The following is a 13,580-nucleotide window of genomic DNA, read 5'->3' on the forward strand; positions in this document are numbered from 1 at the left end:
GAAATATCCTGCTGGTCCTGGATGTTTTTCCATGGATGTAATTAAGTGTGTGTACATAATTAACCCAATCATTAGGATTCCCCTGTTAAGGCCATCTGCTCTGCTTTATTAAGTCCATTCAGAGAGTTCTGCAATCCCACAAATGATGTTTCATGGGTGTCTCTGTGTACAAAAAGGCACTGGACTGGGATCAGATCAATTACACTGCTGTGGTTTTGCGCACACAAGCACACTGGCTCAGTTTCAGCATCTTCAGCTTGACAGGAGATCAGGAATAAAAGCTCAAGTCCAAACAAGATGAAGCTGTAATGGTGTGTGACCAATTAGCATACAGAGTTTATACATGTTAAATGGATACCCTACAGGGGTGGAATTGGGCCGTAGTGTGCAAAGAGGGTGGCTTTATCCTTGTCCCCTACTGTGGTCTCATTAACCTCCTTGCACTCCAAAGTTGTTCTGTCTTCAGAGAAAACAGGTCCCACTGGGAGAAGATGGCGTTCATACACTGGTTGGTGCAGTCTTCCATCCTAGAGAAGGTGTAACTTGGTGCTAGTGAGCTCACTTTGTATACCGAGGCCCCTCTATTCAATTCCTGTCCAATCTGCTGAAAGTTCTCTGGTTTTGATCCATTTCAGTCACTAAAAACCTGAGCAGAGGCAGTACAGAACTAGACAAGCCAGTTCTTTAACCCAGTAGAAGACAAATCCATGAGTTCATCTCTCAAGACACAAAGCACCCCAGAGGAGCTGTCTTACTGAACATGTCAAACAGGCAGTAACATGAATCCTCTAGGGCTGCCTGCGGGGAGGGAATCCCTCTGACAGGGCGCAGCAATCTTTTGGAATTTAAAGGAGAAAATCCAAACACTCCCAAAAGCAGACTGTTTTTAATGATTCGTTGGGTAAATTAAACAGAATGGAATGTTGCACCAACCTGGACCAGATTTTCCCTAATCTATATGTCTCTGTCCCCTCATATTTCTCTCTGTTATGCACAGATATCTTATTCATGATCTTTAGTTTTAACAGCTGACTGCTACTGGCACTCCCCCAAGTTCCTTTCTCAGCTTTTGCTTCCTACCATGTTTGCATTTGTCTGGGGCCTCACATGCCAAGAATGCTTCTTCTTACACTACTGAGAAGTTGGAATGTTCATGATACATTCCATAACTCCTCACTAGCTGAACTGAGAAGTTATGGAGCTTTGATTCACCAAGCCTAGAACTTAAGAACATAAGCAGTATCCTGCTGGATCAGACCCCTGGCCCATCTAGTCCAGCAGTCTCTTCTCACAGTGGCCAACCAACTGCACAAGGAAGCCCACTATAGGTAGTCCTTGTTTAGTGACCATAATTGGGACCAGTGACTCAGTCATTAGTGAAGTGGTCACTAAGTGAAACCACAGTTGTGCTTATGATCTTACTTCAGCTTGCCTTTTCTTTACAGACCTCAAAGGTCATCAATGCGAGAACTGGTCACAAAGTTACTTTTTCATCACTGTTGTAACTGCAAATGGTTGCTAAATGAGGCAGTCGCTAAATAAGGATTACCTGTAGTCTCCCAACAGATGACCTTCAGAGGCAGCCACACTGCCATCAAGCCTAATAGCCATGGCTCCCTATGATCAATGGGGTTGGTCCACTGATGAATTGGGCTAACCTTTTTTTGAAGCCAGCCACACTGCTAGCCAGCATCACATCTCAAGGTAGCAAATTCCAATGTTTAATTATACACTGTATAAAAGGATATTTCTTTTTGTCTGTCCTAATTCTTCTAGGATTCAGTTTCATTGGGTGACTACTAGTTCTAGTATTTTGGGAAGGGGAAAATAGCTTCTCCTTGTCCATTTTATCCACCCATGCATATTTTTGTTCTCATCTACCATCAAGGACTAAGTTTACACATCTCAGGAAACCAAGTATTTTAGTCATGGTTTGATTATTAAATTATCAAAGGTTGGGCTCACACATTGCGTTAGGCTATAAACCATGGTTTATAAACTCACAGTGGCTGCTTTCACATAATCCACTAATGAAAAACTAAACAAATCAGGTTATGCCTGTGTTCACATTAACCCTTGACTAATGAACTCATTGCTGTTGTTGCTGTTGTTGCTGTTGTTGTTGTTGTTGTTGTTGTTGTTGTTATTATTATTATTATTATTATTATTATTATTATTCACATTTATATAGCTGCCCATCTCATGTACGTGACTTTGGGTGACATACAATAAAAACAGACCATTAAAAAAATATTAAAATTTATACCCTAATAAAAACATTAAAATGAAAAAGACTAGAAGAGAGCCATCTCACCAGTTCTCTCCCCCTGTCGTGCATAGCACTGACTGAAGTTGGTGGTTTACTGTGCAAATGGCCTCAAGGCTGTCCAATATCTTGGATGTCTGGAAACATGTCCAGCTCCAATGGGCCAAAATACTTGCTCTTTAATAGTCCTCGTGCTTAGTTCAATGCTGAAGATTGGAAGTTGTTTCAGGGTTGGCTATACAAACTGGGTCACAAAACAGGTCTTTGCTGGAACAGTAGTTATGAGTTGGATTTGCAAAAGCAATGCTACTGTAAAATGCTTGTGGAATTCCCAGGATTCCCCCCTCCCCAAAATCAAAAATTGAACATTCCTGGTGCCAGAAGTACTGCCAGAAAAAATATTACGCATGCAGGAATGAGCCAAGAAAGAAAGGAAGCCTATGTCCAAAGATTATGATGTCTACCCAGACCAAGGATAGAGTTTCAAGCTTCTTTAGGTGGACTTTGCTTCATCTGAGATTGTACATACTGAGAGTACATGCAAATACATTCTTTGGATTCTTCAGCTTTTTGAAGGAAAACTAGATTACTGTGACCCTCTAGGCTTACAGGAGAATTTTAACAGAAGGATGGGCTATCCCAGGGAGAAAAATAAAAGTGTGGGAACATCTGCACAAAGCAAAGGTCAGGAAATGATCTTAAGGAGAGAGACCTTAGCTCTGTGACAGAGAACATGTTTTGTTTCAAAAGTATTGCAAGTCTGATTCCAGCATCTCCATATACAAACGTCTGGCCATGAATGAGTTCTTCTTAACAAATAGTTGGCTAAGAACTAGAATTTGAGGAACAAGGCCAAACAATATTTGAACAGTCATCCTATCGGAGTCAGCGCTTACTGCATACGTAATCTTTCGAAGAGGGATAGTAACTCAAGATACTAATTTTTGCTACCATCCAGGGCTGAAACTTTGGTCATCAGTATGTGTTTTATAGGTTAAGTAAAAAAAATGGTACAATAATATGAGTGTAACTAAATCAGGGTATTATGGAATTGTGACTGCAAGCAATAGGGAAGACAAGATTTCCAGGTGAAATAAGTTCAATTAATCGGGGGAGGGGGTCTTTTTCTTAAAAGCATTTACTTCCAGAAATTCCTCTTTAAAACACTTTTTATGAACCTTAAATGAAGTAATATTGATACCTGCTTATTCAAAAAAAACCATTGGGTGGGTCCAGTCTTAATCAGACTTAAAAGAAATGCATCCCATTGAATCCCAAAAGTATAATCTGAGTATCTGAATATCATTAGATATAAGTATCTAATAGTCATCATTTTCTAGCTGACTGTGGTCCTTTCCACACTGCCAACGTATAACACTTTCTGAAACCACCAACTATTCTTGGGTCAAAATTAAAATAATGAGTACAGGCTTGATGCCATTTTAGTGATGAGCAATTCACTAAATGTACGTCACTAGTGAAGAAACAGTCATAGCATGTTTTGTATTAAATTCTACTTGTCCGATGAATTTTAAAGAAGGCTCTTAATATTTGACAGACGTACAGCAGGTGGTAGGACCTTGCCAATGGCTCCTGATCTCTGAAATGTAAACAGAATGGTTAGTACCTGGGTGGAAGACTTACCGTGAAATCCTAAGGCTGTAAATAAGGCTGGGGGATTTAAAAAAATAACTTAGAAGCGGGCACTAGCAAAACGCTGCCATACTGTTGCCAAGAAAACTCCATGGATGGGACCAAATGGAACTGAGTTAAGTGCTTACTTTTATCTTCTATTTGAAAGCATTGCATTTTTCAAGGCCCAGGAACTTACCACAACGTTCCCTGATTGCCATGAGCTCATAACATGACTGGAACAGCATCTGATTAACTTTTATTTCCTTTGGCTTTGTACCAAACTAGTTTTTCCATTTGCCCACTGTGTCGGTGGAAAATAAAAGCTACTTTATAATATGAAGCTTTCCATTCAAATGCCCCTTAATGGTGCTTTTTTATCATTATTATTACTCAAACTTCCTAAAGCCTTGGCAATTCCTCAAAATACTTTCCTTTTCCCCAGAGAAAGATATACAATGATTATTTTAACTCGCAGCTGGTAGGAAATCCGAGAAGCATCCCTACATCATTCCTTCTAATTCTATTAAAAGGATGGGGAGACCCCAGGCTTTCAAAAGAACAAAATCCTTTGGGAAAAAATGGACAAACAGGCAGTGAATGTTTTGTGGTCAGGTGTGGGATGAGTTAGGCCAGTGGTTCTCAACCTTTTGTATCTTAAGTCCCATCAACCATTCCATCAAAAAATTGGGTCCCACCACCTTTTTCTGAGAAGGATATTTATACATTTGGAGGTGTTCTTCTGATCACTTAAATTTTGCAGACTTAAACATGGTAGTAATTCTGCGAATAATATTTGTTACTTCTGTAAGTGTAAAATAACAACTGAGAGCTGGGGCTGAAGTACTGTTGGCTGCTGTGGGAACAGACTTTTCCTAAACCAAAACCAAGAGATGCATTCAAGTCATAAGAGAGCTAGTGAGTGCTCTCTCATTTTAAGTAAATAATGTACAATGATGCAAAACAGCATTGAGCCATCACAGGGCAAAAAGACTGTTCCAATCTTGGACACCAAAAAATGCTTTGCTGGAATGCTCAGTTTATTTGTCTGAGCATACTTGACCAAAGAGTGACTTCTGGCTCTGACTTCATCTTTGTTCTCTTCTCACACTTGGGAGAGGTTTCCCAGTTTGGGGAGAACTTCTCCACACAACCAACTGAGAAACACAGATTAAGAGAAAAATAACTGGTGAAGTGATCTCTCTCTCTCTCTCAATCTCTCTCTGAATTCTTCAAACAGAACGACTCTGGTAAAATAGATACAGGAAGGAAAAAGGGTTCAGTCAGAAAAAAAACCCTAGTATACTCAGCTATTGATGACATCAATCCAGATTTGCTTAAAGAAAATGTAATACATCCAAAGGAAAATGTATATTTGCTTTGCTTGTAATTTTGCATATTCTATGCCTTCTAACCAATATCTAAATAGGTCCCCCCTCTTTCTTTCTCACCACTGGAAGGGAATGTCCTTTGTGATTGGAACTTTTGAGCGGCTGTTTGAACTGAAACTTGAAAGAGGAACAATTCACTGCCAACGGAGTCAGTCGTCATTTTTTTATTCAATCCAAAGGTTTTTAGTCAGTCACCCAAGGCCAGTAGCTAGCAGGAGTCACATCTTGTAATAAGCAGCATTTTGTTTAATTATGGTTTGTGGAATAAACCAGCTGTGGCTTCTTTTGCAAAATGTATTACGCCATTAGTCTTGGGTGACAAATGACTAGTTCACTCCATACTATAAACTGGAATGAACAAACCCATATTACATTTTAATGCAAGGTGTGAATTCAGCCCTTGACAAGAAGAACCATTCTTAATAAATGGTTATGCTTCCAGTTCAGCTCCGATTCTGGTGATGTCAGAGAAAGCAACAGGAGGGAAGTGGTTTTTCCATTGCTTTCTTTCACGATGTGTGCCAAAATTTGACTAAATGCTGCTCAGCTGTTCTTTTGACATTAATCTATTCTTCAGGATAAAGTAGTTCACATTTTAGTCTTCGTAACAAGAGACAGAGACAGTTGTTTCAAGGGGTAGAAAGTCCAGGTTATGAAGACAGCAAAGGAGAAAACGGAATGAGTCTTAAATTGGCTTTTTTTGCTAAAATGAAGTGATCTGATAAAAATCATTAGAAGATTGAAATATCTTCTTTTTTAAATAATTTTTATTGAAAATTTTAATTACAATAGTAAAAGCAACTACAAACTAAACTCAGAGAAAAAAAGAGAGAGAGAAAGAACAAAAGGTGCAAGGAAAAAAAAAGAAAAAGAAAGAGAAAGAAAAAAAGGAAAAGGAAAAGGAAAAAGAAAAAGAAAGAAAAAGAGAAAAAGAAAAAGAAAAAGAAAAAGAAAAAGAAAAAGAAAAAGAAAAAGAAAAAGAAAAAGAAAAATATTTAAAGATATGACTTCCAATCCTCATCACAAATATAAACAAACATAATAATTCTTTACCCCCTATAAGGTTACAACAAATATCTCTTCTTCCTATAACTCATCACTTATGCAAATCCATAAATCATCAACTTTTAGTCCTGGTGTCAGCAAAAGGTCTATAAAGGGTTACCAGAGCTTTATAAAAACATACCTCATTTTAACATTGGTCAAACAAACCAACTTTATATTCCTTCCCTTTACTTCTAACAATCTTGATCTTTAATTCATTCAGATGTTGTCTTGGATTTGATCTCTCTTCAATTTTTCTTTTTCCCATCCCAAAGGCTTCTTCAGGACTGTAGCAAACCTCTTTTGTAGATCCAATAAAAAGTCATTGTTCAGGTCATTCTCTTGATTTATCATTTGTATTTCCACTTTAATTTTCAAGGCTTTAACCAACTTCTTTTGTATAGCCATTAGAAAATCCTTATCCAGGTCATTCTCTTGGCTTGTCATTTGTGTTTCCACTTCAGCTGTCTTCTTTGTTTTATAATCCACGCTTTTTTATTTTCCAATATTTCTGGTTCTAATATTTCTACATCAAACAAAATTTGTTTCACCTCTTTATCCTATAAATCTCTCAAAATATTCTCTTTCGCATCTGCCATTCCTTTGTTAACATCTTTTGGACATAGTCTATCCATAAAAGCAGACATCAATGCTGACATTGTGGCTGCTAGTTTCTGACTCCATTTTCAAAAATTTGCTGGAGTATTTCAAATGTCATAACATTTTGTATCATTTTGTAAATTCCAGTATTAGCCATAAACAAAAGGCAAGCTTTCACTTTCTGTTTTTTGGGGGGTTTTTTCTACCTGGAATCTTTAGTCCCCTCTAGTGTCCAAATTCCGAAATCACAAAGTCTCAAATTTTTGTTACGACTTAGGATAGACAAAACAATTTAGTTCCCACAAAAGTCCTTTATTTATATAATTATTTCCAAAATCTTATAGTAAAAATCCTAATATTCCAAACTTGTCTGGTCCCTTAATTCATTTATAACTTTCTTGGATCAGGGTCTTATTTAGTTTTTTGCCATTTATTTCCAATTCTTTAAATTCTTAAGCTTATAGTTAATTTTTCTTTTATTCAACAATGAAGGTAAACTTACCAGTGGCTTTTCAAACTTGTCATTTTGAAGATCTCTACTAGCCTCGAGACAGCTAAATAAGTAATTTCCTAAAGAGCTTAGAAAGAGAAGTTAGCAAACTCAGTGTCTTTTAAAGGCTCTGCCACAGTTGAGAGTACGATGGCTTATCCCTTCACCTCCCCATCCTCAAACCTGTGGAAAACTTCTGTCCTGTGGTCTCCTCATGGGAGCAGCCATCTGGAGCACATGTGGGTAATCTCCCATCCTCTCCTTATCCAAAGAGGTTCCACAGGACCAGTCTACTTGCCAATTCCTTGGTCTTTGCTACAGTCATCATCTCCACTCATTCAGAGACGTGCTAGTTCATCATTCCTTCCCCAGAAGTCAAGACTGAAATATCTTCTGAAGACAAAAGCCATGATAGATTGCTTAAGAAACTATACATATACATATGGTTGTATATGATGTTTTTAGCTAACACAGGATGAAAATCAGAAAAAAAAAATACTAGTCAATTTAAGTCTTTTTTTGCACTTCATTTTACAATGGAATCTTTGAAAAACAGAACAGCTCAGTGTGGTGGTACCATATCTGGGTTGCAGAACTCCAGACAACTATTGGAATACAGCAGACAGATCCAGAAAACTTTTTGCTGCTTTCTAGTGGTGATCTGGATTCCTGCAACCTGTTGGCATCCTAGAACAAACCATAACAAGGTGTTTTTTAAAAATCCCATACAGTTAGTAGAGCCATGCCTTTACTGGGACCACCAAAACAGCATCAAACAGTATGCAAGCTTTCTGGTTCTTCAGAAACTCTTTATCAAGTATGAGAAGCAGGGAATACAGTAAGGAAGAGGTATAAAAGTTGAAAAATCAAGCCAGATGTTTTAGCCATGAGGTATGCAATGGAGAGAGTCAGCTCCTTTACTTGAGTAAAGTGCACAGGTGGTCTTCTTGGGGAATTCTTGAAGTCCACGCATTTTAAAGTTGCCAAGGTTGAGAAACACTGGGTTAGAAGGTACAAAATTTATATCAAAAAAAGAAAAACAGGAATAGTTTTGTTAACAATGGATCTGTTCAGTGGAGGAAGGCAAGAAAAAGATTTCATGTTTGGGTTCCCACATCACACTAAGGCATAATTTGTGAAACCACAATTTATAGAATAATCCAAAATTGGCTGGGTTTGCAGTTCATTAAGCCATAAACTATGATTTACAAACTACAATAACTGGGTGCATATAACACACTAAACAGAAACAAGCAGCATTTTGGCTATGCACAATTTATGAACCAGGTCTCTGATGGACTGAAGTAAAAGTGAACCCATCCAGTTTAGACTTACCATAGTAAATAAGAGTTTATTTTGTTGAGGCTTTCATGACAGTGAAAAGGGCTGACCTGGTCCCACATAAAAGGAATCAGATTTATGCTTCATCTTAAGTTAAAATACTTCATTGCTGAAATAGGATTGTTCTGTTGAAATTCTTTAGTTTGGGGTGAAGGATTTGCAATCTTATATTCCATAGCATCTCAATTTCTCTTGTTTGAAAAAGATCACTAAGTCTGAAAAAATATTCTAAAGGAATAGGGAGAGGGAAAGAATAGGGCTTCTGATCTGAAAAATATCACTGCATTTTAGTACCAATGTCTGTTCCAGAAACTTTGAAACCAATGTTTGAATTCAGTAGCCTTTACCCTTAGCTAGATTGCTAAAGCATGTTATTCACCTGACTGTGTAGGGATAAATGGGCCAAACATGTTAGTAGCTGACACAAAATGTGGTGTGAACATTTAGGCAACTTATATCCCAACTCAATGGGATAAGTTGCTATGATCAGAAATGACCTTTTCCTCCTAAATTTCAATTTCCATTCCATCGCCCACCCCGCAACTCTGTGCAATTATTAGAAAATCTATCACTATCATTTAAACAAGGCCTCTGATGGAAACTTTAAACAATCTGCTTATTGCATGACTGCTCATGAAATACCCCATGAGAAAAAAAATGAGTCACTTAAAAACTTCTTGAGAATTGGAAAAAAAGGAAAAAGGATGCTATGTGAAGTCCTGTTTTCCACCCTGCAGTTAACATACTAATTGTCCAAATATCTGTATGTTACAGCTTCAAAGAAAGAATCAGCAAACTATTGTTGCTGAATGTTGAACTAGGAATTTGGAGATCTAGATTCAACCATAAAAGCTCAGTAGGTATAAGGCCAGCAGAATTTGCACCACCTGAAAGAGTAACCAACTGTTTGTTATTGACTAAGTTGTGGCCCAATTGTTACTTCCAAAGACGGAGAAGAGATGTCAGGAATTCCTCTTTCATGCTCCTTAAGTTGAATGTATAGGGGAGTGCCATTTATTGCATAAACATTTTGGTCTGCCTCTAGCTAGGTGATCTTGGGCTAGCAAATATCCTTCAACCTAGACCGCTCAAAAGATTGTTGGGAAAATTAATTGATAGAAGAAAGCTGAATATCACCTTATATGTGTAATCCTTGGAGGAAAAACTGTGAAGTGGGAGAGTGTCACAATCTGAGGGGGTTTGTTTTTGACCTGGGGGTGTATTTCTTAGCAAAGGTGGCAATGGACACAGAAACAACAGTGAAACAGTTTTATGCTGTTTACTGTATGCAGTTATTTTCAGCAGGCATTTACAACAGGGCTTTACAACACAGTCCTGGTGTTGAGTTTCCTCCCAGGTCTCCCTACCAGTGACTTTCCCCCTCTGTCTCTCCTGCTTCCTTCCCCTTTCTCTTGTCTCCCTCCCCAGTGTCTGGGCTTGACAAGAGACAGAGTGTGAGAAGAAGGAAAGAGCTGGAGTGTGCTCAGCGTTCCTTGACTTTTTTCCAGCTCAGCTGCTTCTGTGTTGGGAAAGAACCTCTCTCAGGGTCTTCTGCCCAGTTTTTTCCCTCAAAACCAGGGATTTCCTACTGGCAGCCAATTCTCTCCGTCCCCTCCAGGGTCTTGGTGAAGCCACCGCCTGCAACCAGCTGGATCTCTCCTTCTCCTCCTGGGTCTTGGGTGGAGCTCGACCCCTTGGGACTTCACTTCCCTTCTTCCAGGGAAGCCACCCCTGGACCATTCTTCTCTCCTCTCCCCAAACCGGAAGTGACAACTACTCTGCACACCTTCTCCTCCAGCCTTTCTCTCCAGCTACTCCATTAGCTCGAGCTGCAAACATTTACTCTCTTCTGCTTCCTCCAGTCCTTCTGGCTCTCTCTCCAATTTTTGATTAGACCAGCAGCATGTCCCACAACAATGGAGGAGGTGGGTGTCCCCCCACGGCTCTGGTCCCCAATACCTATATACCTCGCTGCACCAATGGGACTGCTGACTCAAAATCTCCCAACACCAGGTCAACTCCTCAAGCCTCATGATACAGCAGCTGGTCTTCAAGGACAAAACTGAGCTGGGTTTTTTTGTCCCCTCCTTTTCCTCACTCCATATGCGGTCTCATGCCAGCAGAGCAGCAGGCATACCAGGCCACAAAGTCCATACGCCACAGAGAAAGAAAAATTATAATGGATGGCTGGAGTTCCTGATTGTTTTGCAAGTCAAGGAGGGCTTGTGTGCTAAGGTCTTTTCTAGCACCTGTTCTGGTAAACCACAGACTAAGCATGAGCCAGCAACGTGCTGCAGCTGCCAAAACAGCCAAGGCATTCTTGGACTGCATCGGTAGAGGTGTAATATTGAGGTCCCAGGAAGAAACAGCTCTGATTGATGCTGCACTGCTCAGACCGTACCTGGAATAGTGTGTCCAGTTTTGGTCACCGCAATTCAGGAAGGAACTGCAAAGAGTGCTGAGCAGAGCAAATGGTAGGGAAGGAGGATCAATCTTATGAAGAACAGTTAAAAGGACTGAGTGTGTTTAGCCTAAAGCAGTATTTCTCAACCTTGACAACTTTAAGATGCGTAGACTTCAGCTCCCAGAATTTATTCATTTCTCTCCGATCTTTTAATATCTTTTTAATTTCAGGTTTATTGCTATAATCATGGCACCTCAGTATCACTTTGAAATGGAAAGCGTGTTATATTTCTGCTCCACAATGCCTGCTGTCTTGTTTAAATGACTCCTTTTGGCTCCCAAAATCAGCACTGACAGCTTAGCACCAGCTTCATCTTTCTGTTGATTGCACCCGGGCACAGAGAAACCGCAGATTGGGTCCATTTCAACTTCCATTTAAAATTTTTATTTCCAATTGACTATACTAATCATTTTAAATCCTTTAGCTGTTCTTTTCTCCTTTGGAGGTATTGCGTTTATAAATGGAAAGAGAAGAATTCCACAACATTGATGTAATGAAATAGAAACAATGCCTTTTTGGGGGGGGGGGACAGGGAGAGAGAAACAGTTTATCTTGAAATCTTTACATAAACCTTCCCTGAATTTAGTTCCCTTTTTAGCTTACTGGTGCAGCAAACAGCATTTTTTTCCAGTCTGCTTAGCCCTCCCAGAACCAAGTCAATCCTGTGGGATTGGCTCTGCTGTAAGTCTCACGTAGGCAGTAATAGGGAAATATATCACTTCTGTGACTCATACCTCATTTTTTTCAGTTGAAAGGGCATTTCAGGCTGTTCTCCCAAGGAAATTACATATTAAGCACAGGAATCATAGAGAATCATGGATTAAAATTCTCTACTGATGACCCTTAGTGAGAAGTAGCCATAAGTGTGAAGGGTGGAGAACTCAGGCCCTCCAAGTCATGATTCAGCAACCTTTGGAGGACCACCGTTCTCCGTCCAGCATACTGGAAACAAACTGACCAGTTTTAATGCACAAACTTGATTTATCCATTTCTGGTATTTTGTCCTTCTAGATTTGTTTGTTTGTTTATTGATGTCGCCTGACTCTCAATGACTCTGGGTGGCTCACAACAATCAAACAAAGAAATTACAATAAAACATAAAAAGAAAAGAAAAGAAAAGAAAAGAAAAGAAAAGAAAAGAAAAGAAAAGAAAAAGATGGCCAGCACAATGAAGTGAGGGTCTCACTCTCTCTCATTGAAGTACAATTAGATAAAGGGTTTTTCTGTTAAACCAGAGCAAACTACAAATAGCTTGTGTGGGGCACCCCCAGTTCTGTTTTTTTACAGCTCCCAGAACCAACCTTGTCTGGCTCAAAAGCTAAGCAGGGTAACTGGATGGGGGATCATTATGAAGTGCTGTGGTTGTGGTCTAGACTGACAAGTCAAAAATCATCCCAGAAGATGGTAGTGACAAGCCACTTCCATATTGTGGAGTCCTTGGTGCTCTCTGAGCTTGGTTGTTTGCTTGCAGACATTTCATTGCCTGTCTAGGTAACATCATCAGATGTTTCATTACCCATCTAAGTAACATCATCAGACTGATGATGACTGATGATGTTACCCAGTTGGGTCATGAAATGTCTGCAAGCAAACAGCCAAGTTCAGAGAGCACCAAGGGCTCCACAGTTCAATCCGGAGCTACAGAGATTCTCTCCTACTGGAGTCACTTCCATGTTGTTGCCAAGAAAATGACATGATAGTGTCATGCAATCTCTGGGAATTGAGCTTGACTTGAGGGTATCTTTGCCACTAAAATTGAGTCTGCCAAGATTATGACACAGGGGTTTTTTTCTTTTCGCTCTTGATAAAAACATTAAGGACCAAAATTGGATTCCTAAGGTTCCATTCACTCAGAGAATTTGCATTTCAAAATGCAACTTTACACCCAGGACCAACAATCTCCTTCAGACACGTCATGCCAAGTTCCTGGAACACCTCCCATCCCTGAGATTGGAAGGTCATTAAAGCAGCTGTGTCGTTTTTCAGAAGCCTGAAAAACATGCAGGAACTTTTCAGAGGTTCTGCACTTGCTATTTCACACATTCTCAAGCTCCTTTTTAAAATAATTCTTGATCCATGAGTAGCCCTTTTATTAGACTTAGTATTATGGTAAGTTTGACATGCTTCACTGAAATTTCAATGATTTACTTTGCATTCCACTATTTCTAAGTTCTTCTTGTGGTACATAGATGACTGGCTGAGAACCACCACTGTAGATTTGTTCCTTGAAATTGATTTGTTTCATTAATATTTTGCCAAAGTTAACTTTGAGAGAAGTTGCCATGGCTTAAGGAGGACTAGAACCTGAATCTCTCCATTCCTAATCCAACACCTTCACCACTACACCACCCT

The 13,580-nt window shown here is 39.3% G+C and overlaps 1 protein-coding gene across 3 annotated transcripts in view; it reads left to right on the plus strand.

The window, feature by feature from the left end:
* LOXL2 (lysyl oxidase like 2) overlaps nucleotides 1-13,580 on the plus strand; it is a 74,440-nt gene that overhangs the window by 21,629 nt on the left and 39,231 nt on the right. The gene's annotated exons all lie outside the window — the stretch shown is intronic.

This window comes from Python bivittatus, unplaced genomic scaffold, assembly GCF_059951505.1.
Source record: "Python bivittatus isolate LINGU-HERP-01145 unplaced genomic scaffold, Pbiv_v1 ctg000680_np1212, whole genome shotgun sequence".
NCBI lineage: Eukaryota > Metazoa > Chordata > Lepidosauria > Squamata > Pythonidae > Python > Python bivittatus.